Here is a 16,247-nt window from a genome sequence, read left to right as displayed (position 1 = left end):
TTTTCCTTTGTTGCACTCATTTAGACAGTAGCTAGGCAGGTATCTGTCAGCTGGCCATACCAAATACCTTCCAATTATGAAATGGTGATGAGGATAAAGCAAATGTTACTGAATTTACTGAACATCTACATTCCCATTGTTGATTCTCTCAGTTCTTATTTTATTGATCATATCATTTTATTCAGATTTCTTCAAATCTATTCCTTCTAAATGCCTTTTCTTCTTCAGAGCTTCACCCTAGGGCAGTGGTCGCGAACCTATGGCACGGGTGCCAGAGGCAGCACTCAGAGCCCTCTCTGTGGGCATGCGCGTTGTCGCCCCAGTTCTAGGCCTTCAGCTGGGTTTTATAAAACCTTTTCGCTTTAGGCCTCGGCCACCATGTGCAAAAAAAAAAAAAAAGGTTCAATCAGTCAATTTCAACTTCTTGCAGGAAAACAAAAGTTCTTGCAAAGTTGGAATTGATTGATTGAACTTTTTAGTCCCACCCAGTCTGCCGTTACCACGGCAGCCATGCCCACCCAATTGGCCACACCCAGCCATTGGGCCACACCCACCCGGCACTCGATGATGCATAAGTGGGTTTTGGGTTGCAGTTTGGGCACTCAGTCTCTAAAAGGTTCGCCATCACTGCCCTAGGGCTACTCTTTTTTTCCAGTATGAAGACTGGTTATTATGGTTGTTTTATGCTTTGATTTTACTCTTCTGTCATTGATTAATTTAATTTAGTTATAAAATATTAATTTAACATTGTTGATATTTGATGAATTTCTCTTTGAAAAAAAATCACACTTGGAGTAGTTTGCACTGGAAAATATGGACCATCAATGTTCAAGTTATGGGTTTTATATTGGTGTGCATTCATCCATTTCACTGTTTTTATTAGGCTTATTGTATTGCTGAAGCAAGTGGTTTAAATGAAGTGCAAAAAGTTCCAGTTATTGGAAATACAACTGGATGAAATATTGAAATAAGCAAAATAATAGAGGGAACCTGATGTTCAACCTGCAGAGGATAAGGAATTCAACTTATTATTCAGAGACTTCAATTCATAAGAGCACTTCCCAAACATGTAATATCTGATTTTTTAATTAAATAAATTTGCTAGCTTATATTAATTCTAAATTAACCTCTGAATATTTTTGAAGTGTGACATACAGTACATCTGCCATAAATTCTGAGGGAATAGGTGAGGCACGACATTGTTGATATTGTAATTTTTTTCCCCAGAGACTTAAATGTACTTTTGAGTTGAGTCTTACAGTTACCTGCTGTATTTAAAAAATCTGTGTATTTGGTTTTGCCAAAGGGAAAAAAAGAAATCATAGGACAAAATAAATTGACAGTGCTTGATAGAACTAATACTGTATTGATACTGCTTTGAGTCATTTTCCTTCCTTCCTTCCTTCCTTCCTTCCTTCCTTCCTTCCTTCCTTCCTTCCTTCCTTCCTTCCTTCCTTCCTTCCTTCCTTCCTCTTTTCTTTCTCCCTCTCCATCCTCCATATCAGCATAAAATAAGTTGTGTGTTCTGAGGTTCATATGACATTTCTGTTTTACAATTTAGCCTTGAATAAGATATTTCTCCATTTAGCATCATCAACTTTCTTTTCTATAAAATGGATGTTTTGTGACTGATTGCACTCCTAACAGCAGCAATTTTGTGTCAACAATGCTACACCATATCGATTATGAGTTGATTGCCCAAATACTTTTCCAAGTGGCAAACATGCTAGTGAAGCATCTAAAGGCATCTAAATATATATTGACCTGAAAATAACATATGTACAAACTGGTGAGAAATGGATCCCTGATAACCCCTAACTGAAGTAACTTCTTGGATTAATTCACAATAGCTGAATGAATACACACACCACAGAGAGAGAGAGAGAGAGAGAGAGAGAGAGAGAGAGAGAGAGAGAGAGAGAGAAGAAATGGATGAATTTTTTCCAGTGTCACTCTGCTCCATTTGCTGGGCTAGAGATTGCTGCCTCATGAGTAGCCTCACTGACCTCCATTGAGCCTGACTCCTTTCCATCCTACATGCAGTGGTAGGATTCAGCTGGTTCACACTGGTTTGGCAGAACCGGTAGCTAAATTTTGCTGAGTTCAGAGAACTGGCTGAATGCACACTGCTTCCGGAAGTCAAGTCTAGGTCTCGGAGGCCTGGAGAAGGCCTCCCAGGCCTAGAAGTGCCCACCGGAAGTGTGTGATGCCACTTCTGGAAGTCCAGTCTAGGCCTTAGAGGTTCAGGCTTGCATCCAATAAGAGAACTGGTTGTTCAGGTATTTGAATCCCACCACTGCCTATGTGTTCTCGGATCAAGTGAAGGAGGCAATATCTCCTCATCTCCTCCGGTCAGCTGCAGTTGCAAACCTTCTCCCCACTGCACTTCCAGTGGGGTATCAGAGCTCTCCAGCTGCAGCTGCCTCTGTCCTGTTCCTGCTTCAGCCAGTCATTTGTCCAGTCACTCCTCCAGCAACCTTGCTGCTCTGTCTGCCCCCTCCCCCGCTCCTGGCTTGTAATCTTTGGCAGCTTTTAGGTGCTCCTCCTCACCTGCTCTGAAGTTCCTGGAGATGGTTCTTCCTCCTCTTCTGAGCTGGCATCCAGAAAAGACATCACCCTTACAATGTGTCCTCACACTTTCGATCAAGACAGCATCCCCATGGTCACATGAACAAAATTTGGATGCTTGTTCAATGGCATGTGTGATAGTTGCAGCATTAAATGATGTGGCTTTTTTAAAGATCAGCTTTGTGCTTTTTGATGGCAAAAGTTACTTTAGCTGCAGTTCCAAAAACTTCTGAATATGCTGAAGTTCTGATATGTGACTGTAAAGAAAGAACCATGCAATTTTCCTGGCAACAGAATGAAAGTGGTTTCACATTGCCTCCTTTCTATGGTTGTTTTTAACCTCTCAGTATAGCTGACAGGCCTGTTATTATTCTATGGCAGGGGTGTCAAACTCGCTATGTCACGTGATGTGTTGCGATGTATTGTGACTTTTTTGCCGTTTTCGGCAATGGGGTGGGTGCAGTTTCGTTATGATGCATCCAGCCCGCAGGCCAGCAGTTTGACACCCCTGCTCTATGGCAATTTCAATTCAAGGCTTAACCAGGCCTAGTAACCTAGTAGCTCTTCATCCTGCAGTGGATAGGCAATGGCTAAAATAATGAATGCTGATTACTGTTGTATTATTCCATAATCAAACCAAGGCTTTAACATTAACTCCAAGAGATAGAAATGCTGAAAGTAACCAAAAACAGCTCTTATTTCATGAGTGGCCAAGGCTGGAACTGTAATGTATTGAGGTGAAATACTTGGAATTGTTGAAAAAACGGTCATAAGACTCTGTCAGTTAAGAGCCAGACTTGCTGTCTACATGCTAATTATCTTGTGTTAAAGCAGGAACTAATACTTGAATCTTATTAGCTGCCAGCTAGTGGTTGAGTGTATAAATAGGGGTGGAGCTGCAGTTATTCAGGCTTCTGTTTAAACCTTTAATAAAGAGTTGTTTGTTCACCTTCTGCCTCGTCGATGCCTCACAGAACACCAAACATAATAGTGGCGACGAGGATGGGATGTGCTGCCAAACTCGAAGAGCTGCATCACTAAGGGGGTAAGCCAAGCGACAATGCCTTGGTTGGGACCATGTTCCCCCCATTCCTGCCAGCACGAAAACGCTAGAGGAAGAGCGCTCCCAAGGAACTGTCCCTGGGTGATTAGAAGAAGCCTAGGCAGGACAAGGCATTGCGAGGCTGAAAACAACGAAAGCAACTCACCATGGCCAACTTGGAAAACTCTCAGAATTTGACATCACACATCCAGAGAGGTGGAGCTTGTATGTTGTGAGAGTCGAGAATTACCTTAGAGTCAACCAAGTTCATGAGGATGGCTTGAATGGCGCAACACTGCTGTGCGTTTGTGGCCAGGCAATGTTCGAGATTGCGGAAAACTTAATAGCTCCGGCGCCACTTGAATCTGTTGCTTATTCTGAACTTAAGAGAATGCTCAAAGAACACTTTGAGCCGAAGCTATCGGTCATCGCCTGGAGGCACGCCTTCAAAAGAAGAGACCAACAACCGGGCGAATTAGCTGATGAATTCATTGCTGCCCTTCATCAAGCGGCCCAACCCTGTGAGTTCAAAGATCTTGAAGAGAGGCTGCGAGACCGCTTAGTGTGCGGTTAAGAAGCAGGGATCTCAAACAGAAATTGTTCGCCAAAGAGACTATTTCATTTCAAGATGCCCTAAGAGAAATCACAGCCAAAGAAGCCGCCGGGGAGCCATCAAGGCCTCATGGCTCTTCAGGAATGTTCCCTGTGCAGAGGCCATCCACCAGGAGGGCACTGCGAGGGTCGAAGACTCCAGTCGATCGGTTACAGCGGCCACCAGAAATAAGGCCACAACACCCAGTTGACAAGGCAGTTCCCTTCTCTCGATGTGCGGGGTGTGGAGGCCAACACAAATGCGGACTGCAGGTTCCACACAGCAATGCGGGTGGCAAGCAAGACCACATCGCCACAGTCTGTCAGGGTCATCGCAGAGAGAAGTCCACCAGACGAGTTTCCCTGGAAAGGTACCAGGGCCATGGGGCAACACAAGGTGGGCTATTGCACCACTAGGAGGAGCGTACTTAGAACAAGTGCCCATTGCCCTCTTAAGGAAAAACTGTGGCTCAAAGTCAAGCTGCAGGGAGTTCCATGCAACATGGAACTAGATACAGGGTCTGCATTATCCATAATTTCCCAGGGGACTTTCAAACACATTTGAAGTCGTAGCAGCAAAAGAGTTAAGCTCAAGTCGTCGAACCTTGTGTTAACCGATTTCCAAAACTCCCGAGTAACAGTCAAGGAAGCTACACTCAGGGTGCATTTCAAGGAATTTGAGGGGCCCCTGGAAGTCGTAGTAGTTGCCGGCAACCGCACAAGCCTCATTGGGCTTGATTGGTTTGATGCATTGGGAATAAATGTAACTGGAATAAACAGCACACAAGCAGTGGACTTAGTGGCAGTTTGCCGGGAGTTTGCTGATGTTTTAGCCCTCACTTAGGGAAATATAAGGGTCCTCCCATAGCTCTTTGGCTTGATCCTGCCATAACTCCAATACGGATCAAGCCGCGTAGAGTGCCCTTCGCCCTCAAGCAGAAGATCGATGCAGAGCTGGACAAGATGGTGCAGCAAGGCATCCTGCAGCCAGTTGATAGCAGTCAATGGGAAACCCCCATAGTTACACCACTTAAGGCTAACAGAGAGGTGCAAATATGTGCAGATTACAAGTGCACTATCAATAAAGCACTCCAACAACATGCATATCCAGTGCCTGTAGTCAGCCACATTTTGGCATCACTACAGGGAGGTCGCATCTTTGCCAAGTTAGATTTGGCTCAAGACTATCAGCAACTGCCGGTGGATGATGCCACGGCGGAAGCTCAAACCATAGTTACTCACAGAGGAGCTTTCAAGGTTAAGTGCCTACAATTTGGGGTCAGTGTTGCCCCAGGCCTCTTCTAGGGAGTGATGGAGCGCACGCTCAAGGGTATTCAGGCGTGTGCCCATATTTTGATGATGTCCTCATAGCTGGGGAATCAGTAAAAAAATTGGCAGAATGGCTCAAGGCTGTCCTTCAGCACTTCCGCGAAGTGGGGCTGAAGCTGAAGCGGTAGAAATGTAAGATTGTGGTAGCTTCAACTGAGTTCCTCGGTTTCCATATAGATGCCCAAGGCATTCATCCTACTGAATCCAAGCTCAAAGCAATTCAGTAGGCCCCCAGTCCAAAATCAAAAGGGGAGCTCCAAGCATTTCTTGGAATGCTCAATTTTTATCACGCCTTCCTATCTCACAAGGCCACAGTGGCAGAGCCATTATACCGGCTCTTGGACAAACATGCACAGTGGAAATGGACCAGCGTCTACGATAGGAGCTTCTCAGCAGTCAAATCACTGCTGTCTTCAAATTCAGTTTTGATGCATTTTAACGAAAAGCTGCCTGTCTGCATCACTTGTGATGCATCACCATATGGGGTTGGGGCTGTGTTGAGTCATTTAATGGCTGATGGAAGGCAAATTCCAATAGCCTATTACTCGAGGACCTTGTCCTGTGCAGAGCGTAATTATGGTCAAATAGATAAAGAGGCCTTGGCCATAGTGGCAGGGATCAAGAAGTTTCATGACTATCTATATGGTATGCCCTTCACGGTCTTCACAGACCATAAGCCACTCCTGGGGTTGTTCACAATGAACAAGCAAACACCCCAGATCATATCCCCTAGGATGTTGAGCTGGTCAGTCAATTTTCCTGTCAGCGTATGATTATAGTTTGATTCATAAACCAGGTAGAGAAATGGGCCATGCAGATGGCCTTAGCAGACTGACCCTGCCACAGTTAGAGCCCGACCTCACTCCAGCCATGCGCATCCTGGCTATTCAGGACCTGCCTGAGTCTCCCCTTAACGCAGGGGATATGGCTGCAGACACAAAGCTGAGCCATGTGCTGAACTGGGTGCTCACAGGATGGCCAGAAAATAGTCCCGGGCCTAATTTTCAGAGTTTCAGCAGGAGGAAAGACGAGTTGACAACCCACAGGGGATGCATCTTGTGGGGTAGTCAGGGGTAGTCCCAAACTCACTGAAGACTAGAGTCTTGGAGTCTCTGCATGAGGGACATCCGGGAATAGTCCGGATGAAGGCACTCACACAAAGCTACCTTTGGTGGCCTAGGCTGGACAAAGATATTGAGGATCAGGTACACAGCTGCCATATTTGCCAGCAATCTAGGCCAGAGATGCCCCATGCCCCTGTCCACCAATGGGAAACCACACACGCCCCCTGGTCCAGGATCCACATCGATTATGCAGGGCCTTTCCAGGGACAATTCTTCCTCATTATGGGGGACAGTCACTCCAAGTGGTTAGAAGTCGCACCTGTCCTCACCATGACTGCTACCAGGCCCATACAAGAAGTGCGCAGGATTTTTGCCACACATGGGTTACCTGATGTGATAGTTTCTGACAATGGGGCCCAGTTTACTGCTTCAGAATTTTAGTCCTTTTTAAGGGCAAATATGATCAGACATGCCACATTAGCCCCTTTTCACCTGGCTTCGAACGGCCAAGTGGAGCGCATGGTCCGAACATAGAAAGAATCCTTAAAGCGGATAGTCATAGATAACTGGCAACACAGACTGGCAGATTTTCTACTCTGCCAACATACAACTCCATGCACTTCTCCATGCACAGGAAGAAGCCCAGCAGAATTAAGATGGGGCTGGTGTTTGATCACAAAGCTGGATTGCCTACATCCAGATAGAGTTGCCTCACAAGCAACACAGCCAAAGGCACCATGGTACTTGCAAGTTGGCAACCCGGTCTGGGAAAGGAACTACAGGCAAGGGGCACTGTGGGTGGTAGCTGTGGTTTGTAAGGTGACTGGCCCACTTTCTTACAAAGTGGTCCTAGAAGATGGTCGCGTGCTACACAGGCACATTGACCAACTGCGGCGGAGGTTAGCAAACCAGCCAATAGTGACAGTCAAACTCAGGAGCAGCACGATGGAAGTAGTGCATCAGACTCTGCCAGCGACGGTGGAGCTCTCCGACTAAGGGACGAGACTCAAGCATCTGGTGAGTCAGTCCCAACCACTGATACCACAACCAATGGACAATGCCAGCTGATGGCTCCATTTTCAGGACTGGTGGACTCTGTTCCACCTGTGGACACTGGCTTGGGCCTACCAGGACAGCCCAGCTACAGAGACTTGAGTCTACCCGTGATAGATGGGTCTCATAGACCAGGGGCCTCCAGCAGTTCCGAGGCATTTGGAACGGGCAAAAAGGCCATCAACATATGACCTTATGAATTATCTAGGGGAAAGTGGTATAATGTATTGAGGTGAATTACTTGGAATTGTTGAAAAAAACGGTCTTAAGACTCTGTCAGTTAAGAACCAGACTGCTGTCTACATGCTAATTATCTTGTGTTAAAGCAGGAACTAATACTTGAATCCTATTGGCTGCCACCTAGTGGTTGAATGTATAAATAGGGGTGGAGCTGCAGTTATTCAGGCTTCTGTTTAAACCTTTAATAAAGAGTTGTTTGTTCACCTGCTGCTTTGTCGATGTCTCACAGAACACCAAACATAACAGGAACTTTCTTACAGATCTTTTCTTTTACAGGGGAACTGCAGCTGAAACCAAAGTTCTACATGAAATAGATTGATATGACAATGTCACAGACCATCAGATTATCTCTTGCAAAACTAGATCAGTTCCAATTTGATCTAGGTCAGTGGTGGCGAACCTATGGCACGGGTGCCAGAGGTGGCACTCAGAGCCCTCTCTGTGGGCATGCGCACCGTCGCCCCAGTCCTAGGCCTTCAGCTGGGTTTTATAAAACCTTTTCGCTTTAGGCCTTCGCCGCCGTGTGCAAAAAAAAAAAAAGTTCAATCAGTCAATTTCAACTTCTCACGGGAAAAAAAAATCTTGTAAAGTTGGAATTGATTGATTGAACTTATTAGTCCCACCCAGTCTGCCGTTACCACTGCAGTCATGCTCACCCAATGGGCCATGCACACCCGGCCACTCGATGATGCATAAGTGGATTTGGGTTGTAGTTTGGGCACTCAGTCTTAAAAAGTTTGCCATCACTGATCTAGGTTAAGACACAAGACTAGAAACCAGTGAGTTCTAATCCTGCCTTAGGCATGAAAGCTGGCTGGGTGACTATAGGTCAGTCACTCTCTCAGCCCAATCACTTCACATGGTTGTCCTTATGGAGAAAATAGGAGGAAGGAGTATTAGGTATAACAATAACAATAATAGAGTTGGAAGGGACCTTTGAAGTCTTCTAGTCCAATCCCCTGCTCAGGCAGGAAACCCTATACCATTTCAGACAAATGGTTGACCAGTCTCTTCTTAAAAGCTTCCAGTGTTGGAGCATTCACAACTTCTGGAGGCAGAAGTTCCACTGATTAATTGTTCTGTCAGGAAATTTCTCCTTAATTCTAGGTTGATTCTCTCTTTGATTAGTTTCCATCCATTGCTTTTTGTCCTGCCTTTAGGTGCTTTGGAGGATAGATTTGTGGCAACCCCTGAGATATTGAACACTGCTATCATGTCACCCCTAACCCTTCTCTTCATTAAACTAGACATACCCAATTCCAGCAACCATTCTTTATATCACGGGTGTCAAACTCACCATGTCATGTGACGTGTTGCGACGTATCATGACTCTTTTTGCATTGCCGGCAATGGGGTGGGCACAGCTTCGGTATGATGAAACCAGTCCGCGGGCCGGCAGTTTAACACCCCTGCTTTATATGTTTTAGCCTCCAGTCCCCTAATCATCTTTGTTGCTCTTCTCTGTACTCTTTCTAGAGTCTCAAAATCTTTTTTACATTGTGATGACTAAAACTGGATGCAGTATTACAAGTGTGGCCTTACCAAGGCATTATAAAGTGGTATTAACACTTCACGTGTATGTTTGTTACCCTGATTTATTTATAAAAATAATAAAGAGAGGAAATAAATAAATATGCCCTGACCAAGCTGTCATGTCAGCAATGGATTGACATTCCCATGACTGACATGGAACTGACATGGGATTGGACCAATTTATATTATTGAAATAATCCAAAATGACAGCAGTAGGAAGATACAAAATCAGTTTCCTTTCCCCATCAAATCATAGATGAGGAATACAAGTAGATGTTTTTCAATGTCACTACCATTTATGATTTAAATGATTCCTTTCTGACCTTGTTATAAGCCACTTCCTCTTTTTTCCCTCATGTCCTCTTATGGGTCGTCATGATCTATTAGAATATCAAACATCCTTATATGCTTTTCATTTTATAGTAACAAAGCATTCTGGTTGACGTCACAACAAATACAAAATAAGCATTTGAGTGTAAATCAAAGTTAGCACAAGAGATATAACAGATTTGATGCCCAACTGTTTGGACAGATTTAGATGCCAAATGGTTTTAAAAAATATAACTATGACAATAATTGTATTGCTTTTCTTTTCCCTGCTGCTGCTGGTTATACTTTCTCTTCATTTCATTTATTGTCAATTCACGGTGCTTATGACACATTTGTTTTTAATTGTGAAATTACAATATCAGAAATGCAACAGAATCATGTAAGAGCTATAATTTATTGTTAGTTGACTAGTCCTTCCCTTCAGCTCTCTTTTGTGATGATTTGCTGAATTGTTGGCTAAAATTCTCATTATCTGGCTTTTATGGTATTCTTAACATAATTTTTTCCAGATTCATTACACACCATTGCAAATAAATGCAACAAATTTAACCAATAGTTTGTGTACTTTTAGGAAATATTTAGAGAGTGTTATTGAGGCACTCATGTTTTGCCTAGTAATCTATATGTAGTGCTATTTGGTTTGTCTCCTAAAAGACTCAGAAAAAATATGTACTTCATATATTTGCCTTTAAAAAACACCAAGTCCCCTCACAAAAGAAATCAGTATTATCAAGAACAGTATTTAAGTGCCTTTTCTATAAATTTAGAAATTAATCTATAAATTAAGATTAGATATGGATGGATATGCCCTTTCCTGTTTCCACATTAATTTATCAAAATTCACACTAAAAAAGATTTTTTTAAACAAAATATATTTTACATGTACACATTTTGCTATTTTGTAAATGAGAACTATGTTGCAATAATTAGAGAAATTCACTAACAGAAGAATAATACAGTTTTATTCTGGTAAGTAAGAATATATTTTTTTTTACTAATGCATAACACAATAATCCCTGAAACATCCCACTGAAAACTCTGGAACACAGACACACAGACATTTGAAAAATAGGATGAGAATAAATAAACAAACATTGAAAAAACAGATGATTTGAATATTTTACATTATTTTAGAGCTTCAAAGATAGGATTTATTTATAAGAAAACTAACCCTAATTTTTCATTCAGGAATCTTAATGGAACTGGAGTCCTAACCTAACAGGACTTTGAAATGCAGTTTATATTATCTCTAAGAGAAAGTTCTAAGATCTAATCCTCGCTTGTCCATAGAGCCAATTCTGTTAAGACTGAGATTCAAGATTTATTCTCCACTTTGAGCCTTTGTCTCACTCTGACATAGGACCAACATTTACTAAGTATAAGAGAAGAGTGTCTTGTTCCATACCAGAACTATTGAACATGGAGAAAATCACATACTTCCTCAAACTATTTTTAATTCATTTCAATAGTATAATTGTAGGAAGAGTTTTGTTTTGTTATGGTTTTTAAAAAGAAAAAAACATGCGTGGGACTTTTAGAGATTTTTTTTTTAAATGAACAACCTGACATCACAGGAAGCACATTATCCTCCAGTCAAAAATGTCTGTGTTCTTGGACTTCAGGATTATTCTAATTAATAGCTATTTAAAAGAGTGCAAATGAATTCAAATGGTCTTCTGTTCTGGTTATGAATAAACAATGACAGAGTTTGGATGCTTATTTTTAATATCAGAGTGGGCAACCTGGGATACATGGGCCACCTAGAACTTCTAGAATGCCATAAAACCCATCATGAGTGGGCAAGACTAAACTTTTAGAATATTTTTGTTTGTTTGTTTGTTTTGAGTTTCAAGCCAGGAAATATATACCTGGAGTCTTGCAGAGACTTAAAGAATCTGTCTTAAACTATCAAAATCTCTGGGGAATTTGCTAAAGTTTTGGACAGAGATACTGTTAACAGAAGCTGTACTATTGCTGGCACATAAATAATTTGGATTGTGCAGCAGGTATGTGATAAAGTAATTTACAACATTCATGTGAAGATAAATATAGGAAGGAAGGGAGAAATTGAATTCTTTATGCATTAATTGAGTTTCCATTGCTTAGTTAAACAAATACTATAAATAAAGAACTTAAAATAGTAAAAGTACAAAAGAATTGCTTAAAGTTTGGTCAAAGTAAGAAGAAATTAAGAGACTGCTATGTGTGTGTTTAGTCTTGTGAAAAACTTATTTAGCCTCATGAAAGTCTTTAAGGACTTGAACAGATGTCACGAAGAAGGTAATTATCTTTTGTATAAACCCAGAGGTATCCATGGCATAAAGGTTTAAAATGCAGAAAGCAGATTATAATTGAAGATTAAGCAAAATGTCCTATGGTAAGAAGTTTTCAATCATGGAACCAATTATTTAAGGAAGTAGTAGGCTTATCATCACTTCTTAACACCAAAGCTGGAAAGATAATAATCTGCCAGAGATGCTCTAATTTTGTTTGTTGCACTCAGGTTACCAAAACTCTAAAGAACTAAATCTGGTTTTGTCTTTTCTGTGTTGGCTGCTAGTCTGGGCTAAGAGTGGACGATCATGGTAAAGGAGGAACTACAACTCACAATCTTCCAATTTCTAATCTGGCACTTTCACCACAACAAGAAACTGGCTCTCCCTATTTAATCTTTTTACTTCTCCCAACTGATAATAATCTCAGATGTTACAAAATCTCATGAAACACTAAAGAAATCTGTCCAAAGGAAAACAAATCTGAATAAATGCTGTGCTTCAGTTCTTCAGATTGCTAAGAAAATTGGGATAAATATAACATAGTGATTAACAGTGCTTTTTTTCTAAAAAAAAAAAAAAGGTGCCTGAACTCACACTCGTCATACAACCCGCCTTGCCTACTGTTAGAAGTAAGTCTTTATCCTGGTTCATTCAAGCCGGGAATAAATAAGCAAACATGGCGACTGCTTTGGGAAGAAGGTTACAGTTTATTGCAGAAGACAGATGGTCCTTGCAAGAAGCAGCAGAGGAGAAGAAAGAGAGCGAGCACATGGGTAGAAGGGCTTTTATACCCCCTCCCAGCCCTGCTTGGAGTAGTTTCCTGTTCCTGTGACATGAACTTTGAGGCTATTTCTGAGTGTTTTTCTAGGCCTTGATATCTGTGGTTTAATCCCATTATCATATCCTGCTTCCCAGGTGATGGGGCTAATGACTCTTAAGAGGTTCTTTTGTCTTGAGATCCCTGGCTCCAAAGTTCCTGATGGTTCCACATCTGCATATGTATAAGACTAGCTACTGCTTTGGGCAAAGAGATGAGGCCAGGTTTGGTTTCTGCTTTTCAAAAAATGCTTTTAAAAATCCTTTTGGTGAACAATATTTTTTCTGCCTTTTTAATATTTCCTTCTCTGGGTTAACTTCCCACACCTACCTTACAAGGTTCCATCCAAAAAGGGTGCTGGAACTCCGTTCTGGGCGTTCTATGAGAAAAAATGCCCTGGTGATTAAACTTAAATCATCCAATTGTTATTATTTCCCATAACCAGTTTTTCAAGTGAACTAACTTGAAAACCTTTCATTAATTACCTTTTCTCTTGAATATACATTTCTCTGTACTGAGTTAGAATATCACACATAAAATTTGCTGTGAATTTAAAACTAAAATGGACACTCTTTTAATTTTTTAAAATACCACAGGAAAAAAAAACTTATTCAAGTGAATAAGTGATTATGTTCTTGTGAATATTCCCAAATGAGCCCATAACTGTTAGTTATACTGTTTCTAAGCACAGTATCTTTTTTTTTTAGAAAGGCATTTGATTAATTCTTTTTTTACAGGATGGAGGACCCAATTCACTTTGTTCATTTACTGAGATGTATTCACAAGAGAAAACATCTGTTTTGTAAATGTAGCTAAATCTGGGTAGAAGGGATGTTGCGATGGAATGATAGATATATAGAACACTTAACAACACATTATAATCTACATATGAAACAAGAGGTGAATCAAAACAACAAGCTCTCTTTTGTTTTAATGACTCCCTTTCCTAATCTTTTGAACTTGTTGCTTCCAGAAAGGAAAAATAAAAATTTTCTAAAGACATCCTTTCATACACATTAAGTTTTGAAATTGTTTCTGATAGTTATAAAATATAGAGAGCTTAAACGAAGAGTAAAGTTACTGTAAGGCAGGGGTGTCAAACTGACGGCCCATGGGCCGGTTGCATCATGCTGAGGCCACATCCACCCCAGCTCCAGCCAAGGGAAAAAAGTCACGCTACATCGCAACACATGACTTGACAAATTTGACACCTGTGCTGTAAGGTGTTCTCATTTATCATCATCTACATCACTGCTGTGGACTATATTCTGTATGTAATTAAAATTCATGTTCTTCAAGCTGTAAACATTCCTATGTAGAAAAGGAAAAGCAAGAGGCATGGTAAAGCTGTTTTGCATAAAGACCCAAGAAAAACACTGGAAGGAGTCCAAATGATAAATTGGTGTCACTGATTTAAAAAAGATGAGGAAATGTTTCAATGTTCATTGGTATTTTTGCCTGTTTCTTTTCCATCTTAAAAAAAGCCCCAACACCCCACAATAGATTTGATGGAAATTGTTAATTTGAAATTGTTAATTCTCTCCTTTTTCTCTCTTTTAACTTGAATTAGGTATTACCATCTCATATTCTCAAATAGGCCAATTATTTAGAAGTAAATTGTGTTGAAATTACTGTTCTGTGAATGGTTATACCAAGAAAGCAAGAAGGATTTTTGTTTTTATCAAAATGTAAGAACACAGCTGAGGCCTAGTAATAGCCATAGTTGTTCATTAATTACACACCATTAAATGCACACCGTTACTTCCAAATGCATTTTGTATTACATTATTTGCTTTCAAATGAACCTTTTCTCCACAACTTCATATTTTTTCTAATAAAGGAGAATATTTGTAGCTCAGGGTTGACATGAGGGCTCCTTGGTGCTCTCTGAGCTTGCTTGTTTTCTTGCAGATGTTTCATTATCCAAATTAACATAATTGGTGTTACCTAGCTTGGGTAATGAAACATCTGTAAGAAAAAAAGCAAACTCAGAGCGCACCAAGGACCCTTTCATAATCTTTAAAATGTGTGTGTTTGGACATACGTACACATGCATACACACACATTTTGAAGAATGATTTTTTTAAAGTTCCAAAACGTAAAATATAAAGTTGCATGAAGAAGTAAGCTGGATTAATTTTCCCTATTGTTTTATTTGAGAATATATAATACAGAGATAAAAGATTTGTATCTGTTTTGATAAATATTTGTTAAACAACTACTCTGAATGGTCCTACATTAATATTTATCAACCTGGAATACTTCAAAACTACAACTTTCAGTAGATACGGTAACTGATTGTTTTGGGTAAACACTTCAAATAATTCCTATGTTGATCAAACAGCTTTCTTACTTTGGGAGAAAGGCAAAGAATTGTCATCTCAAAGTAATTTCCTATCTTTGGCCAAGAACAAGATAGTGCCCATAATACCATTCCATATCAAGAAATTAATCACATAATCAGCATAACTAATTACTCTGACAATATGTTTTGTTCCCCCTGCAGACAGTACACTAACTTACATGTTTCCTCTCATTTTTCCAATCCACTTCCTGAATCCCAAAATATCTGCTAGTAAGGGCCAGTGCTTCATGCTACTAAAAGGCAAAGTAGGGCTTGTAGGGAAAATATGTGACAGACATGAGTTCCCTATTTTCTCTGCCTTTGATATGAGCAGCTTTCCCATGCTGTAGAGGGGAGGACTTCTAAAAAAGATCCAGTTTGCTCAGTAATGGGATTCAAATACCTGAACAACCAGTTATCTTATTGGATGCAGACCTGGGCCTCTGAGGCCTAGAACGGACTTCTGGAAGGGGTATCCACGTACTTCCAGTGGGCCGTTCTAGGCCTTGAAGGCCTCTTCCAGGCTTCTGAGGCCTAGAAAAGATTTCTGGAAGTGGCATCCATGCACTTCTGGTGGGCCGTTCTTGGCCTGGGAGGCCTCCTCCAGACTGGACTTCCAGAAGCACTGTGCATTAAGCTGGTTCTCTGAACTCAGCAAAATTTAGCTACCGGTTCTACTGAATCAGTGCGAACTGGCTGAATCCCACCACTGAATTTGCTCCATTATGAGTTCCATTTACCTAGAGGTTTCTGCTCATGGATAAGCAAACCTACACAGAATGTCTTACCTCTCTGAATCCAACCTTGTCCAACACTGTTAAGTCCGGAGAATAATGGCGCTTGAGACGAAGCATTTCTAACAAGTATTTATTCTCTGCTTCCAATCTACGAACAACCTGAGCAGAGGCACGCAGGCCTCTATTTATACCTTCTGATCCCCGGGCAACTTTAACCAATCACGAGGCGGTCTTTTCCCGCCTTGCGCATGCGCGCAAGGCCGGCGCCACTCAGTCTGGTCCCGGGCAGCTTTTGCAAATGCCCGGGACTCTTGCAACGTCCC

The sequence above is a fragment of the Protobothrops mucrosquamatus genome, unplaced genomic scaffold (assembly GCF_001527695.2).
Source record: "Protobothrops mucrosquamatus isolate PMUCROS unplaced genomic scaffold, P.Mucros_1.0 scaffold_280, whole genome shotgun sequence".
NCBI classification, from domain to species: Eukaryota; Metazoa; Chordata; class Lepidosauria; order Squamata; family Viperidae; genus Protobothrops; species Protobothrops mucrosquamatus.
The sequence above is the reverse complement of the archived record's forward strand: the minus strand, read 5'-3'. Positions refer to the sequence as shown.